Here is a 12,375-nt window from a genome sequence, read left to right on the forward strand (position 1 = left end):
AATAAATACCTTGTGACGTCATCCTACCAGGGAATACTACCCAGCAACAGGGGAAAAGGTGAACTGTTACTTGCAATGGCATGGATGAACTTGAGAGGCATACTGCTGAATCATGAAAGCCTGGCAACAAAAACTATACAGTGAATGATTCTACTTATGTGACGTACAAAACCTAATCTATGATGATCAAGTTAAGAGTGGTTTTTTTGGCAGCAGGTATTGACTAGGAGGGAGCACAGGTGTGCCTTCAAGGGTGTAGACTTGGTCTATAGCCTACCGTGGGAGGTGGGTATCTAGGCATGTGCATCCATCCAGCATATACTTTGCATCCTTCTCTGTGTGTATATCTCAATAAAACATCAACAACAAAGATGGCATCTGCACATGGGGAAAAGCTTAACTAGCTTTGGGAAGGACTAGTTCATCTGGGCAAATCCACTGGCTTTCTGAAGGGGGTCTTTCCTTCCTGAACAGGGAATGTACTTCATAAGTATCTGGGGAGGAGTGTTTGGTTTTTTGTTTTTTTGTTTTTTTTTGGAGACCCATAGCTCCTGTCTCCTCTGCCTTAACCACCTGTCATGGGCTCCTCACTCCAACCCCAGACCTCACTCTGGTTCACTGTCCTCTGTGTATTTCAGCCCCTTTTCCCCTCCACGTGGGAAATCCCTAGGCCCTAAGGAAAGGGCCTGACCACAGGCCCACGGCCCTAGATGCCTCTCCCAGCCTTTCTAACCAACTGACTTGGCACTCACCCTAGTCATAGTCTTTCAGAGCAGGGGCTGTGTCTCCTCTGTGCCATAAAGGGCTTCTAGCCCTCCTGTCTGAGAGCAACTGCCTATGGCATCACCTCTTCAGGGCCAGGTCCCTCCTGTTTCCTGGGACCATCACGGGAGATGGGTTACAGGTAAAGCAACCATACTGACATTCACAAAATCAGGTACGTTGAGAGGCATTTAAATATATACACGTGACTCTTGATTTCTTTCATGCAGAGTCTGATTTCTTTTCATCATGTGACTTGGATGATTCAAACCAGTGTGGCTAAAATAGAATCACAGTATTTTAGCAATGAAGTGCTTCTTAATTATCATTCCAAATTCTAAGTGGGACAGTTTCTCATTGTGTGGTCCGAAGCCTTGAATACACTGTGCACCCTTGCTCTGCCCCCAACAACCCATACATAAATGCCACTGCCACTCATTAATCAGTATGACCACCAAAAATACCACCCCCTGCCCCCCGCCCCAACACACCCCCTGTTCTAGATGCCTGAAGGCAGGGTTTTAGCCTAAATTGTTTATTTTAGAGATGAGCAAATTGAAGCTTAAAGCAGAAAAATGACTTCCCCGAGTCAGTGGCCAAGCAGGAATTCGATCCTGACCTCCTGATTTCCAGTTGCTGGAGACTCTGATGACACCCACTGGATTTCAGCTGAGGTTTGAGGAACTAAAACCAGGCACTGCCAGGGAACTTCTGTTTCTTACTAAATTTCTGCTTTCCTTTCTTGCAGTGGAAGCTGCTCTCCCCCCCCCCTCCACCCCCATTTCCTCTTTTCCTCCCTTGATGGCTGGCAGACACTCTGGTTCCAGAGCTTGGCTCACTCAACCAGAGCGGCCAGGGCACAGGTCTGAACACTTGCCAGCAGGCAGGCCCAGCATGGACCTCCCCTGTTTATCCACACTCTCCGCCCCAACCATTCACACAGAGAGGCAAATACACAGTCATTCTGATAGGGAGAGAGTAGCCACAGGTATTTTTAGAAGTCCCAGTAAAGAACCACAGATAAGGAGGGAAATTTAGGGGACATTGGGAGATCGCTGTAAGTAAATAAATTGCTCAAAAAAGCTTTCAGAACAAGGCAGGTTTGCTTCATTAGTGGAGCCTAGAGAATTGCCTCGGGTTGTTGGGTGAGGGATAGGATGAGGCCTTCATTCATATTCAGACCAAGGGCAAGAGTTTGAGGTCCACCCTTCTGCAGATTTGAATACACACTTCACCTGATACTAAGGAGGAGCTCCTACTCCAAGAAAGGAAGAGGCAGGCTTTTCCAACCCCCACTCCCCATAGATGATAAACCTGTAGCCCACCGGGTCCTAGGGGCAGTGCTTAGGTGCCTGCCCGCTGGTACCTCTCACAAGCATCCTGTCTTAATAAATCTATTTCTTGCCTATCACTTTGTCTCTCACTGAATTCCTTCTGTGTGGAAACATGAAGAACCTGAACCTCGGTGAGTCCAGACACAGGGTGAGTCAGTCTAATTTAAAACCTTGGGTTCAAGTCCCAATCTGGGTTTAGGCCGGGTTCAAGTCCTGGCATGTGGGTTCAGGTACCAGTCTGTGTTCTGGCTAGGTTCAGGCCGTCAATACTGTCAGTTTCAATTCCTTCACACCTTCCACTTCACACCAAAAATCGATTAAAGAAAGTACAAACTCTTCTCAGTCTAATATATTCTACTGCGGAAGCAAGGAGCACTCAATCCAAATGATCTGTGTCACTCAGCTTCAAAGAGACAAAGCTGACAGCACGTGGAGCAAAGTAAGGAGGAGAAAGAACAGGGTTGCTGAGATTAGAGGAGCTGGACCCTTATATTTATTCATCCACTTACTCCAGTATTCTGTGTGTGTGTGTCTTTGCCTTTTCTAGGGCTGCACCGCTGGCATATGGCTAGGGGTCTAATCGGAGCTATAGCTGCTGTCCTGTACCACAGCCACAGCAACGCAGGATCCGAGCCGTGTCTGCGACCTACACCACAGCTCATGGCAACCCTGGATCCCTAATCCACTGAGCAAGGCCAGGGATCAAATCCGCAACCTCATGGTTCCTAGTCGGATTCGTTAACTGCTGAGCCATGAAGGGAACTCCCTCCAGTATTTATTAAACATTTACAATGACCGGGTCCATTCTGGGCACCAGGTAACACACCTGCAAGCACAACTTGCCCTACCCTTGTGGGTCTTCCAGTCTATAATGTTAGTCCCAAAGCTGGCTCAGCTGCTCACCAGCTGTGTGAGCTTGGGTGGGTTGCTTAATCTCTCAGAATCTCTACCTATTCATCAATAAGATGGAAAAAGGGAAATAGAGTTGTGACGATTAAGTGTCAAAAAGTATTGGAAGGGACTATCCTAGTTCCTGGCACAAGTGCCATGTAAGCGGAAGCTCCTTTTTTTGTTTGTTGGTTTGTTGGTTTTTTGGTTTTTTGGTTTTTTTATAGGGCTGCACCCATGGCACATGGAAATTCCCAGGCTTGGGGTCAAATTGGAGCCTCGTCTGCAACCTACACAACAGCTCATGGGGCAATGCCGGACTCTTAGCCCACTGAGCGAGGCCGGTGATCGAACCTGAGTCCTCATAGATACTATTTGGGTTCATTAGCTGCTAAGCCATGACAGGAACTCTGGAAGCTACTTTTATTACTAAAAATTTAACATTCAGAAGGAGAAATCCCCATACCCCCCATTCGTGTAATCTGGACATCAAGTTTTGGCTAAGAACTCTCCATTTTCCCCCGAATCATGTACAACAAACTCACCTTCTCCAAAGTTGTGTAGTTGTATTTTGTCATCCCAAAATATGTATACAGTAGATATATTTATATTTCTGTATCCTAAATTGAGGACAGTAGTAATTGTTATTTGTTGCACACTTTTAGAAGACGCTTGGGTAAGAAAACATGATATGCACCATGAGTTTTGACATATTCTATTCTCTTCCCTGGGCCTCCATTCTTGACAGACACGTTACCTTATTTAGCCTCTGCTGCCTGGTCTTGAAACCTCTAAATAGACTGGTTATTTCAGGCTGGCCAACCTTCGACATTATTTGCCAGCAGCCTTTTGGAAACATATCCCCTTACTATGAGTAAGAGCTGCCAAGGAAAAGGACTGTGTGTTTGCTCCCAGCCCTCTTCCTTCTAAGCTTCCGTGTCAACTGTGCAGCCCACGGGAGGAACTACAGGCCAAGGAAGGAGGCTGGCTTGGAGGTCATTGCCAAGAATGGGACCCTTGGCAAGTGACCAACCTCTTAAAGCCTCTGTGTCTCCACTGGGAAAGTAGGGGGCGTACACTTAACTGGAGAGCCATTGGGATCACTGACAAAGTTAATGATTAGGAGAATCACTCATAAATGACAATAACAAGAGATAAGGCTTTACATTACAAATCAGGGATTAGCCTAGAAAGTCAGCTTCCTGGGAGGGATGCTGGGCTTAACAGTCAGAAGGTGGTGTGCATATGTGACATCCCTAGACATTTCTACGTGCCCTTTATAAGAAGAGGAGGAGTTGAGTGCAGGCTCCTGCAAGATCCCAGGTGAGGGAAGGGCCCAGGTCGGAGGGTAATTGTGACCAGTGGCCAAAGCATCTCTACCACAGCTGGCTTGTTTTCCTCTGGGGCTGGAAGGGTTCCTTAAGGCTCACCACAAATTGACATGCTTAGGTACAGATCTAAAGAGATGCTTCTCTCAGCAAAGCTAAACATTTTAGGTGCATCAGCTTGCTGATTTCAACCTGCAGGCTTTTCACATTTTTTTCCAGAAGGCCTGGAAACCGTCTGCACACACTTATAGCTCTCGAGCTGTATACTTTGGGAAGACTTTCTTAGCATTTTCCTTTCCACAATGTTCACTGAAGGTTTTGCTGTGTCCCAGGTGCCATCTTTGGAGCCGGGACCCCAGGAGTGAACAGACTAGATTTATCCTGGCCTCCTTGAACTTGAACTCTTGGGAGGGAATGGGGGAGACGGCCCATGGTACGGGTGTGATAGATATGGTCATAATAAGCTCTGTAGAAGAGTTAGAGCAGAGTCAGTGAGAGTGTCAGGGGCGCTCTCCGAGGAGATGGCTTTTGAGCTGGGACGCTGATGGAGTAAGCAGCGCAGAGCTCTGGCGGGAGCATCCAGAGGGAGGGGAGGGCAGTGCAAAAGCCCAGAGGCAGCAGGAGGTTATGATCCCCACACTACACACAAGGACACTGAGGCTCCAGAAAAGTAAGGGACTTTCCCAAGGCCACCATTAGGCAAAAAGAAGACTCTGACCTTGAATCTAGCTGTTCATCAGTTATTTCAGGGTTCACAGCACTCATGTAATCCAATTACATGAACCCAGTTACAAAGTTATTTGTTTCAGCTTTCTGCCAAAACCAAGGGCCATCTATCACTATTCAGATAATCGTAATTACTAATAACTAATATTGAAAATATTGTAGGGAGTTCCCACTGTGGCTCAGCAGAAACAAATCTGACTAGAATCCATGAGAACACAGGTTCAATCCCTGGCCTTGCTCAGTGGGTTAAACGATCTGGCGTGGTGTAGGTTGTAGACACGGTTCAGATCCTGAATTGCTGTGGTTGTAGTGTAGGCCAGCGGCTACCTCTCCAATTCGACCCCTAGCCCAGTGGGGAACCTCCAAATGCCTCAGGTATGGCCCTAAATGAGAAAAAAAGAAAAGAAAGAAAACATTGTGTACAATACTATAGGGATGGATACATGTCCTTGTGATTTTGTCCAAAACCGTAGAATGTAGAACACCAAGGGTGAATCCTACTATAAACTACGGACTGCGGTTTATGACGTGTCAGTGCAAGCTCATTAGTTATAATAAATGTCGCACTTTGGTGGGGGATGTTGATGGTAGGGGAGGCTGTAGGGGCCATGGTTATGTGAGAACTCTAACGTTCCGCCCAATTTTGGTCTGAACTTAAAACGGCTCTCCCAAATAAGTCTATTTTGAAAAACTCCAAGGTAAAATTAAAAACAAAGTAAAATAACCAAGGCCATGGTCCTCGATAATTTATAAAAATTTTTTTGGGCAGCACCCATGGCATATGGAAATTCCTAGGCCAGGGATCAAACCCACACCACAGAAGTGACCCAAGCCACTGAAGTGACAAGGCCAGATCCTCAACTCACTATGCCACAAGAGAATTCCAATAATTTTTTTCTTTTTACAGCTATACCTGTAGCATATGGAAGTTCCCAGGCTAGGGGCTGAACTGGAGCCACAGCTGCCAGCCTACGTCATAGCCACAGCCACAGCCACACCAGATCCAAGCCACATCTGTGATCTCCACTGCAGCTTATACCAAAGCCAGATCCTTAACCCACTGAGCGAGGCCAGGAATCGAACCTGTCTCCTCACAGACACTATGTTGGGCTCTTAACGCACTGAACCACAATGGGAGCACCTCAATAATTTTTTAAAAGTATTTTTTTCTGTCATCTTCTCTATGAATCCACTTCCAGCCACCCGAACCAGATTATTAAAAACTATTTCCTTTTTCAGAATTCTCATTTCACTGCAACTTGTCTAGCAATTTCCATTTTGGTTATATTCAAATTACAAAGAGATTTATCTTATTTCCTTCACTTCTTAGGAAGGTCTTGCAGGAATGGAAGTGTACTTCCTCCTTAGTTCTCCATCTTGCAGTGCCTTCAAAATGCCTTACTCATGGGTGGTGCTTTAAAAAAAAAAAAAACACAGTTATGGAATTTAATCACTTGATTCTAGATTTCCTGCATTGTCTGCTAAGGCATTCACTAGCTACATGTGACTATTTAAATTTAAGTTAATTTGAAAATAAATTTAATCATCAGTTCTTCCATTTTACTGGCCACACTCTTGTATAGCTAGCAGCCACCATATTGGCCAGCTCAGGTATAGAATATGTCTATCATTGCAGAAAGTTCTATCGGACTATTCTGCAACATTTTTATTCAACTTTTTTCTTTAGTCCTTGAATTACAATTGTGTTTGCAATGCTTATATTGTATTTCCCAACCAAAAAGAAATGTTTTCTTAAACCCTGTTGGAATTGCCCAGATTGTGCTTTCTGAGTACCATTTACCACTAAGAGAAACCAGGCTCTTTAGTGAAATGACTGATTCCAGGTCTAGGGCAAGAAATGTATACGATAATAAACCTGACCATCTAGTCATATCAGAAAGCAAGGAAGCTATCAGAGACTAGTGGGGTCATGTCAGCAGGGCTCAGGAGTCAACTTTGAGAAGCTTCCACAGGCCAACAGTGGGATGGTTTGACCATCAGTAAAAAGAACCACAAAGAACTGAATCACTTGGCATGTGTAAAAATTCACGAGATCATAAACAATATAAAAACTCTCTGTCCTTTTGGAAGATGGCAAGAAACAGTTCATTTTTCTGAAAACTGATAAATAAAGGGGGAGAATCAAGTATTTATCCCATCCTTCCCATGGGAATTTTTCCTAAAGGTAGCCAGAATAGCTGAGAAGGGAACACTGCCATATGTATACGTATTCTAGGTAGTAAATAAAAGAGGAATGAAAGACTTCGGATATCACATTTTACTAATTCCTATTGAAATAATGGCTTGAGCAAATGATGGCCAATGTCTGCTAACATCACAGGTAAACAATCAGGCATGAGGAATGTACCACATGAAGAGACATCTGAATGCGACCATGAGACCAAGCCTCAAGATCTGGCAACCACTCATCAGGAAATGCAGGGGATCAGAAACATGTTAAATGACACCAGCAGGATGAAACCAGTGTCCACATCTTGGGAAACTTTATGGTGTAAATGGGGAAAAATTAGATGAAGTGAATAGATGGAAAGAAACTAAAAGCATGTGACAAAGAAACCAAATCCATCAAGCAACTGTTGTTTGGATCCTAAAGTAAACAAATCAATTGTAAAGGAGTGGTGGTTGTGGGGAACTGGAGAAGGTTAAACATGAAAGGCATACTTGGTTATATTGAGGAATTATTGTTTTTTTAGCTTTTTAGAAAAATTATTAAAGGAGTTCCTGCTACGGCTCAGTGGAAACGAACCCAACTAGTAGCCATGAAGATGCGGGTTCAATCGCTGGCCTCACTCAGTAGGTTAAGGATTTGGTGTTGCTGTGGCTGTGGTGTAGGCTGGTTGCTATACAGCAAAGTGACACACATACATATATATACATTCTTTATCTCAAATCATCTTCCATCATGTTCTGTCCCTGTGCTATACAGCAGGACTTCATTGCTTATCCATTCTAAATGTAACAGTTTGTATCTACCAATCCCAAAATCCCAGTCCATGCTACCCCCACCCTCTGCCCCCAGGCAACCACAGGTCTGTTCTCTATGTCTAGGAGTCTGTTCTGTTCTGTAGATAGGTTCATTTGTACTATATTTACCATATTTTATTTTATTTGTCTTTTTAGGGTCACACTCATGGCATATGGAGGTTCCCAGGCTAGGGGTTGAATCAGAGCCACAGCTTCTGGCCTACACCACAGCCACAGCAACATGGGATCCAAGTCGCATCTGTGACTTACACCACAGCCCATGGCAATGCCGGATTCCCAACCCACTGAGCAAGGCCAGGAATCGAATCTGCGTCCTCATGGATGCCAGTCAGGTTCATTATCCATTGAGCCACGATGGGAATTCCCATTTGTACCATATTTTAGATTCCACATATTTGTTACTGATTTTTAAGGGTGATTATGTTTTGATTATGTCTTTTGTAAAAGAGTTCTTATCTTTTAGAGACACTGACTAAAATGTATAGTTCAAATGATATAGTGCTGGGATTTACTCAAAATAATCCAGGGGTAGATCAGGAAGTGGGTGAGGGGTGCAGGTAAGATTGGCCAGGAGCTGGTGTTTGCTGTAGCTGGGTCTATTGTTTGCATGTTACATTTTGCTTAATAAAAACATTCATCTCTCTGGTTCAGTCTCTGTCTTCGCCAGCTCTGTCCTATGATGTTTTAAAATAAATTCTCCACATCGGCAGTTTTCTGCTCTAATTTTGACAAGTAGGGGGGCTTAGACAAGAATGTTCTGAGTGGAAAACCAGTCTTTGAAAATATCCCAGGGCTGTTTCCTTAGAAATCTTAGCCGCAAGTTGTTCTGAAATGGCAACAGTCTTATAAAGCTTTACTATCTCCAGAGGTTTTCCCCTTCTTTGGGTATTCTAATCCAGACTGTCATTCAAATAATATGCAAATTATATCATTCCAAAAATTTGCAGGTCAGCCTAGAGGATTTTGAAGGGGGAAAGCCTCCTTCTCTATCCCCTTTTCCTCCCCCCTCCCCATCTTCCTCTTGCAAAAGGTAGAGAAACCCTCTTTGAGTGAATGAGTAACCAAAGCTACCCCCTGGGAGAGCTCCTTCTGGCCTCCTATGCCTTCCCTTTCCATGATGATTAGAAAACAAGAGCTAGGAGCTCTAACCTGCAGCTGAAAGGAGGCTTCTCACATAGGTCAGGTGAGCCCCTGGGCAGGTGAACACCGTTTTCTAAGGACAGGTCTCTCAGGGGGGTTGAAAGTTTTCCGTGGTGTGGGACTAATTTCCATCTTCCATCCTCCAGGAAGCCTGACCACCTCTTTTGATTTCTACTCAGGAGATGGTAATCACATTCTGGACCTACCCCTGTGGTTACTCCCGAAGAGCCGGCTGGGGTTTTGGATGTTCTGAAGCTCTTCAATTTCATATTTGCAGTCGGTCTCATGGTCTCTCCTAAGGATGGGGCAGTAGACTGCTCATTGTCCGTCCTAATCTAGCCTCTCCTCCTTTCAGTGTAAACACTACCCAGGGAAAGACTACCTTTCCCAGCCTCCCTGTAGCTCCGTGTAACCATTAGACTAGGTTCTAGAGAGAAAGAGTAACGCTGGTACCCATTCTGGCTCTTCAGAGAAGAAAAGGAGACATGTTCCCCATTCCTTTCCTCCTCTCTATTGGTCAAGAAGGTGAGAAATAAACTCACAGGCAGTAGCCATATGGTGACAATGAACTATCCAAGCAGCCCCATTTTGTCACCTCTGGCCTGTGATGGGAAAGAGAAATTACTTGGATCTTGTACAAGCCACCAAAGCTTGGAATCTCTCTCTCTCTCTTTTTTTTTTTTAAGGGCCATACCCATGGCATATAGAAGTTCCCAGGCTAGAGGTCAATAGGAGCTTGAGCTGCTGGCCACAGCCATAGCAATGCGGGACCCTTAACTCACTGAGCAAGGCCAGGAATCGAACCTTCATCCTCATGGATAAGAGTCGAGTTCATTACTGCTGAGGCACAATGAGAACTCCTGGAGTCTTTGTGCCGCTTAGGCTCCTTCTTGACTAATGTAGATGGCTACCGATAACCACTCAGTGCGAATTTTACTTGGGCAACTCTAATCACAGCTTTATTTCCAAGAGCCTGATGTAGCCCCTCCCCAACACCTCCTTGTCCCTATTTGATGTCAGCGACTCCATATAATGCAGTCATTTTGATGACATGTCTGTCCATGGCTATAAACTCAAGAATCATTTTGTCAGGCAGAAATTTCACAGTGGAGCACCCCAGGCCAACATCTTTCCTTTTTTTTAAAAAATTATTATTTATTTTTAAAAATTGTTTTATTAAAGTATAGTCGATTTACCATGTTGCGTCAATTTCTGCTGTATAGCAAAGTGACTCAGTCATACATACATATTCTTTTTCTCATTTTATCTTCCATTATGTTCCATCCCAACAGACTGGATATACTTCCCTGTGCTGTACAGCAGGATGACATCTTTCCTTAAAAGTCAAAGGACAAGGAAGGTTTGGAAACACCTAAGAGCCCTGGGCTCTCTTCCTGTTTTCCCAGGTCCCTAGAGTCCACGTCTTTCTTATTCCTTGGAAAGAGCATTTCCCACCAAGAGCCAATAGCTCGGCCAACACCGGCAGACAGACCCCATTACAACTAATAATGGGACTTGAGCACTTCAGAAGCTTTTACTAATTGAGCCACTAAATAGCCCTATGAAGTAGGTAACTATTATCGTCCCCAATTACTGTCAAGAAGCCGAGCTGCAGAGACATTAAGTGGCTTGCCAGAATCGTGCCATGGAGTCACAAGCAGAGAAAGTTTGCTAGTGGAGCCTGAGTTTCAGCCCCCATCAAAGGAACTGGAATTGGCCTGGAAGTCAGGCGGAGACCAGGGTTCTGTCATTAACCACCGAAGAGAAGTCATTTCCTCTTTTTGTGCATGGGCGTGTGTGTGTAGCCCAAATAGTTCGCCCACCCTTTGGGGTTTTTCCCACTGAGGGCGGAAGTGGAGTTTCCCCTGAAAGAACAGACATCTCACTGCTGATTCTCCCAGGAAGAGGTTAATGCTGAGACCAGAAATAAAGACTAAAGGAAGAGAAAACACACTCTTTACAGGGCCCAGACTCTGATGTGAAGAAAGGTCTGTGTTAGGACAAAACATGGTCTTGAGTGTGTTTGCGGGAGCAGGGAGCCAGCCTAGGACACAGGGGAGGCAGGGCAAGGAATTCAGGGCTTCCTTCCAGGCCAAGGTGCAGGCACTGAAGAAGGTGACAATTGGAAGACAGCCCAGCCTGGCAGTGACTGCCTGATGCCAAGTTTGTGGAGTGACAGGGCAAGGCCAGCAGCCCAGAGACGAAGAACACAGGGGACCTGTGCCCAAGGAGGAGCAAAGTGGCACCTTGGGAAATGTTCCCAGTCCACAGGGAAACCAAGAACACATTTCCCCATGAGCCCAGGGCTGGCTGCACCATTATAGTTTGAGAACAAACAGAAGGTGCAGACTGTGTGGCCTGGGACACACAGGTGCCTGTGAAGGGAGCCTGTCCAGGCAGCTGCCCACTCAGACTCCTTCTTCCCGAGATGCATGAGCTGAGAACCCAGCCCTGAGGCCCCTGGGCAAGTGTGACTGAGGACTTCACCCCATGCAATCTGTCACCCTGGCCCTGGGCACCGTCTGCACTGGCCTCTGGTTATACGTGATCAGCTAAGGTTGGGCTTAGGGCATAGGGCCTTTAGTATCGAGGGTCTGGTTAATTCCCAGAGAAACTGGGGTGGAGGGAGAGGGTCCTGTGGCCTCTCTGTTTCCCATTTCTGCTTGTTTGTTTCTTTTTAGGGCCACACCTGTGGCACATGGAAGTTCCCAGGCTAGGAGTCCAACTAGAGCTGCAGCTGCTGGCCTACACCACAGAGACAGCAACACTAGATCCAAGCCACATCTGTGACCTACACTGCAGCTTGCAGCAATGTCGGATCCTTAATCCACTGAGCGAGGCCAGGGATGGAACCCACGTCCTCACGGACACTATATTTGGGTTCTTAACCCACTGAGCCACAGTGAGAGCTCCCACATTTCTGTTTTAAATGAATTAAATTAAATGTTGGCTAATGCATTGCAAAGTACACTTCAACGCATTTTGACAAATATCACCACCATGCCAATCAAGATCTAGAACATGTCCATCCCTCTGGAAAGTTCCCTTAAGCCCCTTTCCAGTCAATCCCCTCACCCTCCAACAAGCAAGCAATATTCTGATTTTTAGCACCTTTGTTTATCTGTTGTAGAACTTGCTATGAATAGAACCATACTTAGTATTCTTGCTAGATCCATTTTTAACATGCAAAT

The 12,375-nt window shown here is 45.3% G+C and overlaps 1 protein-coding gene across 2 annotated transcripts in view; it reads right to left on the reverse strand.

The window, feature by feature from the left end:
- Positions 1-3,184: 3,184 nt before the first annotated feature.
- Positions 3,185-12,375, reverse strand: part of SHQ1 (SHQ1, H/ACA ribonucleoprotein assembly factor) — a 287,083-nt gene continuing 277,892 nt past the window's right edge. Inside the window, exon 16 of one of the 2 annotated variants that reach the window (XR_014823534.1) lies at positions 3,185-6,452. The gene's annotated coding sequence lies outside the window, so the exon portion shown is untranslated. The remainder of the gene's footprint in view (positions 6,453-12,375) is intronic. The other variant, XR_014823530.1, reaches the window with a different exon arrangement.

Source organism: Sus scrofa, chromosome 13 (assembly GCF_054392235.1).
Source record: "Sus scrofa isolate SSC_HxYL_T2T_F1_AM1 chromosome 13, Sscrofa_HxYL_maternal_Yorkshire_Landrace_v2.0, whole genome shotgun sequence".
Classification (NCBI taxonomy): domain Eukaryota; kingdom Metazoa; phylum Chordata; class Mammalia; order Artiodactyla; family Suidae; genus Sus; species Sus scrofa.